The sequence below is a fragment of the Nipponia nippon genome, unplaced genomic scaffold (genome assembly GCF_047370975.1).
Source record: "Nipponia nippon isolate SJK-2023a ecotype South Korea unplaced genomic scaffold, ASM4737097v1 scaffold_2, whole genome shotgun sequence".
Classification (NCBI taxonomy): Eukaryota; Metazoa; Chordata; class Aves; order Pelecaniformes; family Threskiornithidae; genus Nipponia; species Nipponia nippon.
Genome location: NW_028262336.1, coordinates 52,035,481 through 52,051,204, shown reverse-complemented (window position 1 = coordinate 52,051,204; position 15,724 = coordinate 52,035,481). Strand labels below are relative to the sequence as shown.

General features: G+C 42.6%; 1 long non-coding RNA gene across 4 annotated transcripts in view; it reads right to left on the bottom strand.

The window, feature by feature from the left end:
* Positions 1-725: 725 nt before the first annotated feature.
* LOC148055783 (uncharacterized) overlaps positions 726-15,724 on the bottom strand; it is a 29,466-nt gene continuing 14,467 nt past the window's right edge. For 2 of the 4 annotated variants that reach the window (XR_015705127.1, XR_015705128.1), the window contains 4 exons: positions 13,874-13,975; positions 12,997-13,125; positions 12,096-12,188; positions 11,775-12,000 (listed from right to left, as the gene is read on the bottom strand). This is a non-coding gene — a long non-coding RNA (uncharacterized LOC148055783). Of the gene's footprint in view, positions 2,958-11,774; positions 12,001-12,095; positions 12,189-12,996; positions 13,126-13,873; positions 13,976-14,132; positions 14,171-15,724 lie in introns of those variants that run through there. The other 2 variants (XR_015705129.1, XR_015705130.1) reach the window with 2 other exon arrangements.

Here is a 15,724-nt window from a genome sequence, read left to right as displayed (position 1 = left end):
GGCCACGGTCCATATATTTGTCAGTATTATTTCAAAGAATTATTTTGGACATTTTTAAGGCCAAAAGATCATCCCATAAAAAGATCAGGCGCTCCCCATAGATTCTTACCATAGGCTCATAATCCTGAGCTAAGCTAGGATATATTGTAGAGAACACTGTACATCCTGATTAGAAATGTCAAGTTCTGAAGACTCAACTACACTTTATTAAGTAGTTTCAGTGGTTAATTAACCTCACTACACAAACTGTGCCTCTTATTTTTATTCTAAATTCTTCTGGTCTAGCTCTCCGACACTGTGTTTTGCTAAGAATGCATTTGCTGGAGCAATTCACCATAAGAATTTCATGTTTCTGCCCTGATAGTACCAGATAGCAAGATAGCTTTTTACATGCCTTATCTTACGGTCACAGTTCTATTTAAAGTAGAGATTTGTCTGATTGTGGTTTGTTAGATAAATATCCCTCTATTAGAAATGTTAACACACAAGTCCCCTACAATGGGGTACAATTACAATTACAACTACGATTTAAAAATTATCAGAGGGATGGAGCACCTCTCCTATGAGGAGAGGCTGAGAGAGCTGGGGTTGTTCAGCCTGGAGAAGAGAAGGCCCTGGGAAGACCTTATTGCGGCCTTTCAGTACTTAAAGGGGGCTTATAAGAAAGATGGGGACAGACTTTTTCGCAGGGCCTGTAGCGATAGGACAAGGGGTGATGGTTTTAAACTAAAAGAGGGTAGATTCAGATTAGATATAAGGAAGACATTTTTTACAATGAGGGTGTTGAAACACTGGAACAGGGTGCCCAGGGGGTGGTAGATGCCCCATCCTTGGAAACATTCAAGGCCAGGCTGGATGGGGCTCTGAGCAACCTGATCGAGTTGTTGATGTCCGTGCCCATTGCAGGGGGGTTGGACTAGATGGCCTTTAAAGGTCCCTTCCATCCCAAGGCATTCTATGGTTCCATGATTCTGTGAATCACAGATGCACACGCGTGCGTACACGTGAATACACTCACACACACACAGTTATTTAGTTTCTCTTTAACCCTCCTTACCAAGCTAAATTAATCTAACGATTTGTAACTTTCAAGTACAGATTTTAATGTATTTTACTATGTCAAATTCCATATTTTATCGTTCACAAAAATACAGACTATCAAACCACAATAACAGCACACACAGTAATCACACAGGAGTACTTTTATTTGAAAAATGATCTTTTATTTTTTTTGTCCCCATGCACAATTATAGAACAGATGTCATGGTGCTGACTCAAGTAATTTTCATCTTAGAAGTCAGGTTAATATCCAAAGAATTTAAATTAGTATTTGGCTAGAGGAAGAGTCAACCTACTTGTCCAAATCTCACTGAAGGTGCTCAAATGGAGGTATTAATTTCAAAATGAGGAATTTTAGGTCTTTGTGGATCTTACATCTCCCATCAGGAGCAGATATAGTAGGGACACAGGGGGGAGCTGGGTGAGGAAGGGGGAGGTAACCTACCTGCTGGCATCACCAGCACAGCCTGTTCTCTATGTTATTATTGCTAAAGCTACTTCCTTCAGCAGCCTGGCTCCCAGCAGTGAATGAAATATCGCATTGGCTTCATACCTTTTGTTTAGATGCATACAGATGCTAAAGAATAGGTTGAATACTGCGACATGCATGTTAACAACATATTAACTAGTGTCTACCATATCAGCACAACATTTTCTGTAAGGATTGTTTTGCTAAAAGAGTAAATGGCCTACTAGCTGGGTGATACCTTATAAAGAAATTTTCATATACCTCCACAAAAGTTATCTGCAAAGGTTAATCTATCCTTAATATATTTCTAAGGGGGGGTGGTTTTTTAGGAATTTTGACCCAAGATCTATTTCAACAGCAAGAAACAAAGACTCCTAACAATGTGGAAAGTTTTGTCTTCAGTAGTGCATATGGTATTTATGAAACTCTCTCTATTTCCTTAAAATGTAAAAGACAAACAGATTTTATAGGCTGGTAAAAAAACAGTGGACGTAATAAGCCTGGCATTCTGAAGTAAACAGTTGATGGATCCATTTGAGGTATGAAATATGCTCTAACACAAAGAAAGCCAAAATACATCCAAACAGTTAATGTGGTTAGACATTTCTGTTCATTAAATGAGTATTTTAGTTTGGACCAGTAATGGATTTGTAATAGAATATTATTGTAGGCTTTGTTTATGTTTACTTTTAGGGTTTTTTATGATTTAAAGAATAATGCTTTGATTCTTGCAATTGTATGATCCTTTGCATTAACTGCTTGGCATGATCATTAACATAAAATCAACAAGTAGATAAGGACCAATGCTGTTTAATTAATACAGAGATAGTTCTTAGCTAGTTTTGTTGGCTTCTTTGTCTTTGTTTAATCAGAACATGCAGATTTTCTTTCATAAATTAAAGTCAAATTTGAAATTGTGGATGGACATAAACTTCTCATAATTTCTTGAGGTGCAAAACCATAATGGCAGAATGGAGCATCCAGTAGAAAGATGATACCAGGAGTTAATCATCTTAATTACATCTTATTCTGAAGTTCCATTTCTCAAACTCCACTTCCCAGTGATTAGATTTTATTATGCCTTTAAGGAAAGGTCAAAAAGCTCACACCACCAAATAGCTGTTCAGCGTTTAAATGTCTATCTATAGTGATCTTCTAAACTTTTAAGTTTAATGCCTTGCATATAATGAGACTTGTGTAGTAGTTTTTACTTCACTTTACTGTATTTTTATCTTTTTCTCAAATTTCCAATTTCCTCCTGAAATGCAACTATCCGGCTTGGACATAACATTTTACACTGAGCATTACATCTATGGGCACAGCCACTTCTCTGCTTGGTGCCCTGTTTCGTACCTCTGAGATCCAAGATATCCGCAGATGCCTGCAGGACATTTGCTTTCTTGTCCATGGAGTTCCTCTGAGCGTTCACCTTGAGGCGATTACCACAGATTACTAAATGCGTCCCTGTGTGACTGCATGCCAAGACAGTCTCCCATACTCAAACTAGAACTTGCAGTTTTGCTCCATGTGTATTATTTTCTTTTTATTAAAACACATCATGCTCGTGGTGACAACCTAATTAAGCCATTCAGCTTGCACAGCCCAGGTAACTTTTTTTCCTTATTTAATACTATGCCAATTTCTCTGTCATCTGCACACATTATTAGCACAGATGCGATGTCAGTGTCTAGAATGATCTTTCATCAGATGGAGCCACTCTCGAGTGAGCCCACGAAAAAGGCCAGGCTTTTTTTATATGTTCCTAATAATAACCCCATTTTGTATCTATAAGTGACCCAGGTTTCAATCCTTTCCATATTAATTCCATGTAGTACAAGCTTTTTAATTAAATCATGATGTGGTTCTAAGTTAGTATTGCAATCTCAGATAAAACTGTGTCTTCTGGGAAATAAGCTTTCCTATAAATATTGTGTAGGTGGGGACTGATGGGGATTGATATCGCCTTATTCCAGCTTCCTCCTTCACTCCGTGCTGGGGGGGTCCAGGAGGAGTGTCCTGGCTCAACAGCGAATCAAGAGTTTCCCACATTCATCCCTCCATGCTACAGTATGTGCCCTGTCTGTAGGGACCAGCCTGAGAATTAATGAGTTCAGAAGGCTGTCAGTACCTCCTTCCTCAATCATTCTGCTCTGGCAGTGTTCAGAACCACATAGCTAAGTACATTCATTTGCTAGGATTTACTTTTACACTCTATATTAGATACTGGTTTAAGATGTGGCTAGAAGTTTCATATGAGCACACACGTTGTATTACGTTATTTAAGTGGTGAAAACTGATAAATGCTGCAGCCACAGAGCCAGGCCTAAGCATGCTAGGTGTTAATCAAATAAAAATAGAAGAAGTAGTCCGTGTCCAAAGGGACTTACATTGCCCCAAAGTTGTTTTGTTCCACATATGATTTCTAGTACTCTCAGCTCTTCATAATATTTCTCATTAGTAATCTTGCATTTTAATGCATCAAGGTCATTACATGTGAAGCTATCAAACAAAAGGCAAGACATCAACTTTATTTAAGATGAACATGAAGGGTCCGGTCTTCTACAGCACAAAACATGCTCTGGCCAGTTCTGAAAGCCTCTGAGGTACATTGTTTCCAGTGTCAACTCAGGACTTTCAGCGTCTCTGAAGAAGTACTTGAACCCTGCCAAGTGGGGTTCAATAAATAGCTAGCAGTATATTAATAAAACCACCCTGAGAGTGTGAAAGTCTTGGCACAACAAGAGCAAAAAAGAGCCAAATACTCACCTAAGGTAAATGGCTTTATTACCATCAAATAGAGTTATGCCAATTTATACCATTTCCTGAATTTATGCATTTTTCCATTGGACTTTAAAAGCAGCCCATGGTTTATGCATGCTTTATTCATGCTTTTCAAAACACCGCATTTAACTTCATCGGGTATCTTTTCCTGTTTCCATTACACATCTGAGTAAACTGCAGCCAAAGCAGGAAATGCCTACAGCCACTGAAAGGCTGTCTGCAAATCAAAATTGTCTTAGAAAATTCTGCCAACTGATAGTCTCCCAGCCTCCTCGTAATTATTGTTTTTACCTGTGACACATCCCACTTATTTTCCCTCTGGTTTTTTGTCAGCTCACTTTTGGAGAGAGTGTTATTTTTTTAAGTCATTCAGATCCTGTTACAAACCTGACTCCTGTCTCTTCATGCACCTTAAACCATCCTGATTTGAAAGCTGGCCATGCTCAACCTTCTGCTTATGTTTCTTTTCTGTGGCCTCTTTCTCTTCCCTTCCTCTACTCCTAGGCAAGTACTTCCAAAAGACCAGCCCCAAAATGCATGCTTCATTGTGGTCATCCCTGGACTCTTTTTGATACACTTAATCTGTGATGATTTGAGGCCAAACCAAAGCAACTTCAGTAAATATTTTAAAAGCCTTTAAAATAGTGTGCTGGTTTTGGCTGGGGTAGAGTTCATTTTCTCCATAGTAACTAGTATGGGGCTATGTTTTGGATTTGCACTGGGAACAGTCTTGATAGTACAGGGAAGTTTTCGTTACTGCTGAGCAGTGCTTACACAGGGTCAAGGCCTCTTCTGCTCCTCATACTGCCCTGCCAGCGAGTAGGCTGGGGATGCACCACAAGTTGCGAGGAGACAAAGGCGGGACCGAAGGGGATATTCCACACCATGTGACGTCATGCTCAGCAATAAAACCAGGGGAAAGGTTGGCTGGGGGGGCCGCTGCTCGGGGACTGGCTGGGCATCTGTCGGTTGGTGGTGAGCAATTGTTTTCATTTGCATCACTTCACTTTCTTAGGTTCTATTTCTCTCTCCGTGTTAACATTTTTACTTTTCATTACAATTTATTATTACTGTTGTTGCTGTTGCTGTATTTCAATTATTAACTGTTCTTATCTCAGCCCATGAGTTTTCTCACTTTTACCCTTCCAGTTCTCTTCCCCCGAGTCCCACTGTGGGGGGAGTGAGCGAGCGGCTGTGTGGTGCTTAGTTGCCGGCTGGGGTTAAACCACAACAGTCCTTTTTGGCACCCAATGTGGGGCTCGAAGGGTTTGAGATAATGACAGATTGACCAGAGCATATTAGAAGGGATTTATATCTGTTAACAGTTGCCGGTCACAATATTGATTCATCTGTTCTTGATATTAGTTTATCTGATCTACGCCATGCTCTTTTTTTGCTGTACATGTTAAAGATTGGTGTTGGCTTTTGCAGTTTGCTGTGCTGTGTAGTGATTAGTGACGTTTTGCCTAGGAGATTTGTTATTAAAACACTGACCTTGAGCTTAATCTGGTATTTGGGGTCTGTACTGAAGCCATTACTGTACTTCGGGTACCACCTCATGGAGACAATTAGCAATTATACCTCTTCCTCTGAGAGGTTTTTTGTGGAGGAAATACAGAATGGCACCTTCACTACCTTCTTCGGTGATGTTTTCTCCCTCATTACAATAACTTCTCAGTATCTTGAACATCCTTGGGTAGTTAAAATACTTCTATTGGTATTTCTTAGGAATATTGGTTCAGTTTTGTCTAAGGTTAACAAGCAATTTAGGAATATGATCCAGGCTCCGTGAGAGTATGGTCATGGGTGGCACAGCATGTGGGAGAATATGGGCAGGTATCTAGAGAACTTCTCACCTCCAGTGGTTTGGAACTTCACTCCTGAACAACTACAGGACCCTGATGAACTGATAGAATGTTTGAAAAAAAAAAATGCTGTGGCTATTCCAAAGAGGCACAACTTACTGCAGTGTGCTGGGCCCTGGCCAGCAGCTACCAAACCCTGCTCCATATTATGCAGCACCCTCAGGGAGAAGAGAGGGAAAATATACTAACAGACACTGTGGCTAAACCAGACACTATATCAATCACCCCTATAACTAAAAAGAAACAATGGAAGTGGAAGTCAGCTCATTTAGTAAGGGATGAAGAAGCTTCTCCTAAGAGGGAGCAGGAGAAAGAATCAGAAGAGGCAGCCTGTTCTGCAGCAGAGCAGTCACAAGAACAGGAGGAAGAAGACATTGAAATCATAAATGAGACAGAAACCACCCAATCCCTATTCCTATGTGAGCTGTGAGATATGCAAAAAGATTTTATCCATCAACCAGGTGAGCTAATTCTCAGCTGGTTACTCTGATGCTGCGATATTGGGCCCAGTTGTCAGCAATTAGAGGGTAAGGAAGCCCAGCAGCTAGGATCCCTTGCTAAGGATAAGGCCATTGACAAAGGGATTGGAAAAAAGGCAGGAGTCTTTGGCGGTGATTCCTGTCAAGTGTGAAGGACAGGTATCCCTTCAAGGAAGAACTTGCAAATTCCTGAAGCAAATGGACCAACATTGAGGGAGGTATCCAGTACCTGAGGGAATTAACCATGTTGGAGGTGATCTATAACAGCCTGGATGACGACCTGGCACCCAAAGACCTAAAAGGGTACCGATGGGCTTTTGGTATAGCTGCCTTGAGTACGGAGAAGCTTAAACAGCTGTCTAGCTTGCCCGGTCTCTCAAAGGACCCATCTGTGGTGGGGTTGCTGAGGGTCGAAGAACAGCAGGTGCCGGTTGCTACCATGACAGTGCACCAATGACAATATCACACCAATCGAGACTCCCTGGTTCCCATCCATAAACTGATCCAGTGACTGGAGAGCCAAGGAGTGATCAGCAAGACTTGCTCACCCTTTAACAGTCTCATATGGCCAGTGCAAAAATCTAATACATAGTGGAGACTAACAGTAGACTGTCATGGCCTGAATGAAGTCACGCTGCCACTGAGTGCTGCTGTGCTGGACATGCTAGAACTTCAGTATGAACTGGAGTCAAAGGCAGCCAGGTGGTATGCCACAACTGATATCGCTAATGCATTTTTCTCAATCCTTTTGGCAGCAGAGTGCAGACCACAGTTTGCTTTCACTTGGAGGGGGGTCCAGTACACCTGGAATCGACTGCCCCAGGGGTGGAAACACAGCCCCACCATTTGCCATGGACTGATCCAGATGCACTAGAACAGGATGAAGCTCCGGAATGTTTGCGATACATTGATGACATCATCATGTTGGGCAACACAGCAGAAGAGGTTTTTGAGAAAGGAAAGTAAATAGTCCAAATCCTTCTGAAAGCTGCTTTTGCCATAAAACAAACTAAGGTCAAGGGACCTGCACGGGAGATCCAGTTTTCAGGAATAAAATGGCAAGATAGACGTCATCAGATCCCAATAGATGTAATCAACAAAATAACAGCCATGTCTCCACCAACTAGCAAAAAGGAAACACAAGCTTTCTTAGGTGTTGGGGGTTTTCGGAGAATGCGTATTCCAAATTACAGTCTGATTGTAAGCCATCTCTATCAAGTGACCCAGAAGAACGATTTCAAATGGGGCCCTGAGCAACGACAAGCCTTTGAACAAATTAAACAGGAGATAGTCCATGCAGTAGCCCTTGGGCCAGTCCGGGCAGGATAAGATGTAAAAAATGTGCTTTACGCTGCAGCTGGGCACAACAGCGCTACCTGGAGCCTCTGGCAGACAGCACCAGGGGAGACTCCAGGTCGACCCTTAGGGTTTTGGAGTTGGGTATACAAAGGATCTGAGACCCGCTATACTCCAGCTGAGAAAGATATTGGCAGCATATGAAGGGGTTGGAGCTGCTTTGGAAGTGGTTGGTACTGAAGCACAGCTCCTCCTGGCACCCCGACTGCCGGTGCTGGGCTGGATGTTCAAAGGGAGGGTCCCCTCTACACATCATGCAACTGATGCTACGTGGAGTAAATGGGTCGCACTGATTACACCACGGGCTCGAATGGGAAACCCTGACCACCCAGGAATCTTGGAAGTGATCATGGACTGGCCAGAGGGCTGAAACTTCGGAGTGTTGCCAGAGGAGGTGACTTGGGCTGAAGAGGCCCCTCTTAATAAACTACCAGAAAATGAGAAGCAATATGCCCTGTTTACAGATGGATCCTGTTGCATTGTGGGAAAGCATTGGAGGTGGAAGACTGCTGTGTGGAGTCCTACATGACAAGTCGCAGAAACTGCTGAAGAACAAGGTGAATCAAACTAGTTTGCAGAGGTGAAAGCCATCCAGCTGGCTTTGGATGTTGCTGAACGAGAAAAGTGGCCAGTACTTTATCTCTATGCTGACTCATGGATGGTGGCAAATGCCCTGTGGGGGTGGCCGCAGCAATGGAAGCAGAACAACTGGCAGCGCAGAGGCAAACCCATCTGGGCTGCTGAATTGTGGCAAGATATTGCTGCCCAGGTAGACAACCTGGTTGTAAAAATACGTCACATAGATGCTGACATACCCAAGAGTCAGGCTACTGAAGAACATCGAAACAATGAGCAAGTGGACCAGGCTGCTAGAATTGAAGTGGGTCAGGTGGATCTGGATTGGGAACATAAGGGTGAGCTATTTATAGCTCAATGGGCCCATGACACATCAGGACATTTAGGAAGGGATGCAACATACAAATGGTCTCGTGATAGAGGGGTGGACTTGATTATTGATACCATTGCACAGGTTATCCATGAATGTCAAATGTGCGCTGCAATCAAACAAGCCAAGCAGCTCAAGCCTCTCTGGTATGGAGGATGATGGCTGAAATATAAATATGGGGAGGCCTGGCAGATTGATTATATCACACTACCATGAACCCACCATGGCAAGTGCAACGTGCTTACAATGGTAGAAGTGACTACTGGGTGGTTGGAAACATACCCCGTGCCCCATGCTGCTGCCTGGAACACTGTCCTGGGCCTTGAAAAGCAAGTCCTGTGGCAACATGGCATCCCTGAAAGAGCTGAGTCAGATAACGGGACTCATTTCCAAAACAACCTCATAGATGCCTGGGCCAAGGAGCATGGCACTGAGTGGGTATATCACATCCCCTACCATGCACCAGCCTCCGGGAAAATTGAACGATACAATGGACTGTTAAAGACTACACTGAGAGCAATGGGTGCTGGGACATTCAAGCATTGGGATGCACATTTACCAGAAGCCACTGGGCTAGTCAACACTAGAGGTTCTGCCAGTCGATCTGGCCCTGCCCAGTCAAAACTCCTGCACACGGAGGAAGGAGATAATATCCCCATAGTGCATACAAGGAACTTGTTGGGAAAACCAGTCTAGGTTATTCCTTCCTCAGGAAAGAGTAAACCTATTTGTGGGACTGTTTCTGCTCAAGGACCTGGGTGCACTTGCTGGGTAATGCAGAAGGATGGGGAAGTCCAATGTGTACCTCAAGGTGATTTAATCCTGGGTGAAAATAATTCATGATTTGAGTTGCATGTTATGGGAATTACTATAGCAAGAACTCCTTGTTGCTAGCCAGGCTAGGAGCAAGGGGAGGAGTTCATTGCAATGTTAAACCCTATAACCTGGCCCAAAGGGACCAGGGGTGGAGATTGTAATGGAAATACCTTTAAATTGTTGTAACCCGTGATCTGAGTTGCATGGTATAGGAATTACTATAGCAGGAACCACCTGAACCAATGGGGGAGAAGCCTTACAAGAAGCAGTGCAAGTGCAGCAGTGATCCGACCTGAGCTGGCTTTGGTGCCCAGTAACTCCATACAACACACCACCTCTCCTGTCCTGAGTGACCATCATCACAGGTGGAGCCCAAAGTCATGGACTAAATGAACTCAATGGACATGTTGTGGACATTTGCGGACATTTATGGACATTTTATGGACATTTTACAAGGGTGGTCCACAGACTAAAGGAATGGTATCTGTGTATTATATCAAAGGATGGGAAGGCTGGTGGTGAGTAATGAGAATGTATTGGATAGTGTGAGACCTGAGCATGGCATCAATGGTATGCAATAAGAGGTGGAGAATGTGCTGGTTTTCACTGGGACAGAGTTAATTTTCTTCATAGTAGCTAGTATGGGGCTATGTTTTGGATTTGTGCTGGAAACATGTTGATAAGACAGGGGTGTTTTCATTGTTGCTGAGCAGTGCTTACACAGAGTCAAGGCCTTTTCTGCTCCTCACCCCACCCCGCCAGTGAGTAGGCTGGGGGTGCACAAGAATTTGGGAGGGGACACAGCTGGGACAGCTGACCCCAACTGACCAAAGGGATGTCCCACACCATATGGCATCATGCTCAGCAATAAAAGCTGGGGGAAGGTTGGCGGGGGGGCCACTGCTCGGGGACTGGCTGGGCATCGGTTGGTTGGTGGTGAGCAATTGTTTTCATTTACATCACTTGTCTTGGGTTTTATTTCTCTCTCTGTGTTATTTTTCCTTGTCATTACAATTTATTATTATTATTATTACTATTACTATTAATTTTATTTTATTTTATTTCAATTATTAAACTGTTCTTACCTCAACCCATGAGTTTTCTCACTTTTACCCTTCCAGTCCTGCTGGGGGGGGGGGGCGGAATGAGCGAGCAGCTGTGTGGTGCTTAGTTGCCAGCTGGGGTTAAACCACGACAAATGGTCATGTTAGAGGCTTCCAACCTTTTTCCTCAAACTTCCCTACATTTGTTAGCCTGAAGTTAAATTTCCGTTCTGATTTAAATGGGCAATGTACACAAAGTGCCTGCCAAGAAAACATGTATCTACCCTGAACACTGCGGAGTCAGGCAAAGGTATCAGAGGCAGCTTGACTGCTGGAAGCAGTAGCAGACGGCGTCCCCCCCTCTGCAGCAGTTGCTCTCTCTAGCCCTGTGAGAGGTTCTGCAGGGCACCCCATCGTGGCATGCAGGCATGCACCCCTGGGCTGCTTTCGGGTATATTACTGTGATTTCCAAGAGTTTTCAGGCAGATTTGGGAAACAGAGAAATGTAGTTTAAATGGCCACTCACAATCTTTTTTCTGAATCATGTTAAGTGAACGGTGTTATGCTGTCATTAAAACAGTCAGAAGGTCTGCCAACTTTATAGAAACAATCCAGCTGAAGTACCTGAGCACTGCCGCTTTCTTGGCCCAGTATAGCTATAAATACTTAATATTCATGGTGTGAGAAAGATCTTAATAAAAATATTTGGCTTGAAGTCTTGAATGTCAAGAGCTTTTCCTGAGGTCCTTATCTCCTTAAATGCACTCAGACCTCATAGAGTAATTGGGAAAAAATGTAGTGGAGCAGATAGGGTTATCTTAAAGCAATACCAGAGCAGGGAAATTGGAGATTTATGCTAGCCGTTACCTCCGACTTGGAGCCCAAATTAGGTGACCTAAGCTACTAGAACATCTATCAAAGGTAACTGTCAAGTGATGTTTTAAAGGTACACGCCTGTCCTGTTAAATAAAGGAACCTTTCCTGTTGTGGTTAATATGGCTCGGCAATGTAGCTAAGAAAGAGATATTGACACCATTAATATTGTGCTGCTCTCTTGCTCTTTTAATGTATTTTTACACTGACCACTCATACGGTCGAGGTGGCATGGGTATGGACCTCAAAGTCAGCAGAGCCTGCTCCAAGGGCTAATGAGGCTGGTGGAGAATCCAGGCTTTGGGCTGACATTCTAGAAATGTAGCACAACGACATGTATAATGTAATGTAAAAGGGCTTCGGTGGGTAGGGGAAATATGATCCGTGATTAATCTGACCTTCACTTACCTTGTTGAATCAGGCTCCTCATTCAGCGTGGGCTATAATCAGTCCTGCCGTCTGTGGTTCTTTGTTAACCCGACACTGTTTGTGTTTAGTCAGCTGTGAAAAGGGACCGAGAGAATAGTTTCTGCAGTGCAAGGTGTTAATGTCAGTCTCCCACACACATCCACTTAGAAGCAGAACCAAATTTCCTTTCAGAGGCTCTTCAACTTAAAGGTGAACGATCTGAATCACCGTTCCTCCCAGAGTAGGTGTAATTTCTTTTTACTTGACTTACATGACAGCAACCGAACTCAGATATCACTAATATCTCCTTTCTCTTCTTTTTTATTCAAGATTAAAAGTTTTATGGAGGCTTTGTTTAAGATTGAAGCAAGAAGCTGATTTGTGAAAGCATTTTGTTAGTTTACCTTCAACTGATAGAGCTAGCAAAACCCCAATATAGATGCAATTTTGTTCAAGCAAAATGTGTGCCTTTTATCACACATCCTGGTTTGGAGAGCTGGTTTAAATATACTGGAAACAGAATCCTTTCTGTGGCACAAGGAACACCTCCAGCGACAGGGTTTGCCATTTTAATTTCACAGGCATGTCCCTTCAGGTATAGACTAAGTTCTAGTAGCCATTAAGGTTTAATGATGAAATTAATAAACCCTAAATGTTGAATAAATCCTATATGTGAATAAAACCCAAGTGTTCAAGCTTTCTTGGAGGATGTCACGGTAAGCAGTAATTAAATGCTGTAAAAAAAATCATTTCCATCGACAGCTAAAAAGGCAAAAGCAGTGATATAAATAGACAAAGACAAAAGTTTAAAAGGTCAAGGTTTCAACTACTGTAAGTACCATAGCTCCATGGACTGCAGGCCATTCATAGCAACACACACTTGTTGAAAAGCTGGCCTTACTTTAAAATTACAGAGTCCATTCAATGGGTACATCATGAGAGTCAAGACGCAGCGGTGTACAGGATGAGTCAACAGCCATATCTTTTTTTCCTCCTTCTGTTTCTGATCTGCCTTAGATCCCACCGCTGCCTACAAAAGAGGGTTAGTTTGTTGTTGTTACAACTAAAAGGGATTTTTTTGTTCTTTTTTCTCTCCTCCTCCTCTTCCCGCCTCCGCCCCTGTAAAACCCTCAAGGAAACAAATCTCTCTTGGTTTTATCCTAAAATACTTGGGTAAAGTCACCTCTTGTTGTAAAGTTCAGTGCTGGCCTCGCTAAGGTACAGTGTAGCAAAAAGTGTATTTGACGCTACTGGGATTTTAGAGCAGGATAGCAATGCATACTGATTACCCTGCTTTAAAACAGACGTCTTCTTGGTAGTAAAGACATACCACAGCCTGTGTCCCAGCTGAGAGCAAATCCCACAGCAAATGGGACCATTTGTTATGGCTTGTGGAAATGTATAGCACTCCCTAATGTGGGAAAAAAGTAATAAAAAGATGGCTGAATGCCCATCCAATTCTCTATTTGTTCAAAAAATCTAGATAAGAATGTTTTAAAAGATAAACTATGAATTGGCATGTTTCTCAATAATTTATCAAGAAGGTTAAATGCATGACAAAATGTGTAAGAGGAAGGGATTTTCTTCTTGTTTTTTCCCCTTTAAGCTACCAGGAAGGCTAATTCTCTCATAACTTTGCTCGAGGAGTCATCAGAGACCTCACATGTTCACTTTGAACTTTTTCTGCCCTGAAGAAAGACAAAGAGATAAATTTTCTCCTGAGTGTTTTCCCGTACTTGAGTTAAAAGTCAAAACCAAACAGTGTGAATAAAACTCACCTTCCCTCTCATTACTCAGGATGTATTTGCATAGATTTTTCTGCTGTCATAATTTTCTCCTCTTCTTCTTTGTCCAGAAGTCTGGAGACTCTGAGGAGCCACCTAGGAAAGGGCGATAAGAGATGAATTTCTACCACGACACAAATGTAGAGATCCAGACATGTATACGTCATCTGATCTTTATAATGAAAGAGAAGGAAAAAGAACATAAACCTGACCTTCCCCTCCTCCTTTCATAATCCATTGTTAGTAACAGTACCTTTTTCTATAGGGTTCTCACATGTGTCCTTCATTATTCTGAAAGAATAGCATAAGATTAGCTTGATTTATCATTGACATTGTTCCCTGACCTTAAAAAAATGCTGTCTTTTAATCTACCGCACAGAAGAAAAAAGCTGAATGAATTTCTAAAATGTGGGTGAAATAGTTGCCATAGCCTCAAGGCAGCAACAATGTAAATGCTAACAAGTTATTCTGGTTTTACGTGTCTATTCACCTTTATATAGATTCTACCACCTCTGCGTCTCATACTGCATGTGTTAATGCTCGGGAAGTTCTTTTGGGCCCTATGAACAGTCCCATAATATACTTGAATGTAAACTGAAATAGTTTCCTCTAATTCTCTGTTGCCTATTTAATAAGCATATTCTTGCTCTGCACATTTACCTAGCACCCGGTTTTGCCACCCATACAGAGTCTCCCATTTTATAACCTTTTTTTTAAAAAAAAAATTCAGCACAATAGCTTGGATTGTGACAATTGCTTATTCAGTTTCAGGGAAAGTAAAAAATGCAATATCCTTCTGCAAGACCAGCCCACATCTTGAATCCATATGTTTGAGTGTGTAGGAAAACTGGATCTGATGCCCCCACCATGAGCACATTAAGGCAGGAAAGGGTGACGATAGTGATAGGAAGAGCGAGGAGCGGTCCAGTCTCTAACTGTACCCTTAGGAGTGGCTGAATGGATGCAAAACTCAGGGAAAAGATGCTATGTTTTATTCTGACCCGCTGTATAGCACATTTCCCTCTTGCCCAAGTCAGGAATTTCAAGTCAGAATATTCTTACTTAGGGCTGACAAATAAATTTACAATCCAGGCCATTTGCTTCACAACCTGTTGGAGTAAGAAACCTCCCAGAAGTAAGAAAAACTTTCTGTGAGCCGAATTGCCTTTTCACCAAAGCCTATGCAGATCTAGATGTGCTTTTATCAAAGTCAAAGCAATAATGTCCACTGGTGTCAGCAGTCAAACGTTTCACCCAGAAGTGAGAAGCCCAGTGCCAGCTGCAGCTGAACCCCTGCGTGCCCCACACCAGGGTGCCCCGAGGGCTGCCCCGAGGGCTTCCCCGGCACCTGGCAGGATCCTGGTGTCTGGGGCACCGACGGCAGCGCTGCTGACTCTTACAGCTACAGCATAAGCCAAGTAAACCCTAAGTGATATGGGGAACAATACGACATGGTACTTTATTTTTAATGGGGACGTCCTGGTACAATTTAGGGAATAAATGCGCAAATGTCAAGGCACCATAGGAAGAACACAAGAGCAGAAAACAGTGTATTAGCAGTGGCAGGGAGAGACAAGAAGGAAAACGCAAGCTGGGGGATGGATAGGAAGGGATAAGTAGGCAGCATAGCTCATACAATGCCTGGTAAATTTTCTTTAACAGATAGTATCTAAAACTCAGTGAAAAAAGTTCCAGAAGAAAAAAACCCTGTATTTTCCACGCTTCAGAGGCTGATTAAGTAATGAGCAGGCTACGAATTCAGCTGGTATAAAGGGTTGCACAGAACAGCAACTGCAGAGCAAAATCAGGGTCTTACTGCCAGTCATGGTAGCTCTCTCCAAGCTA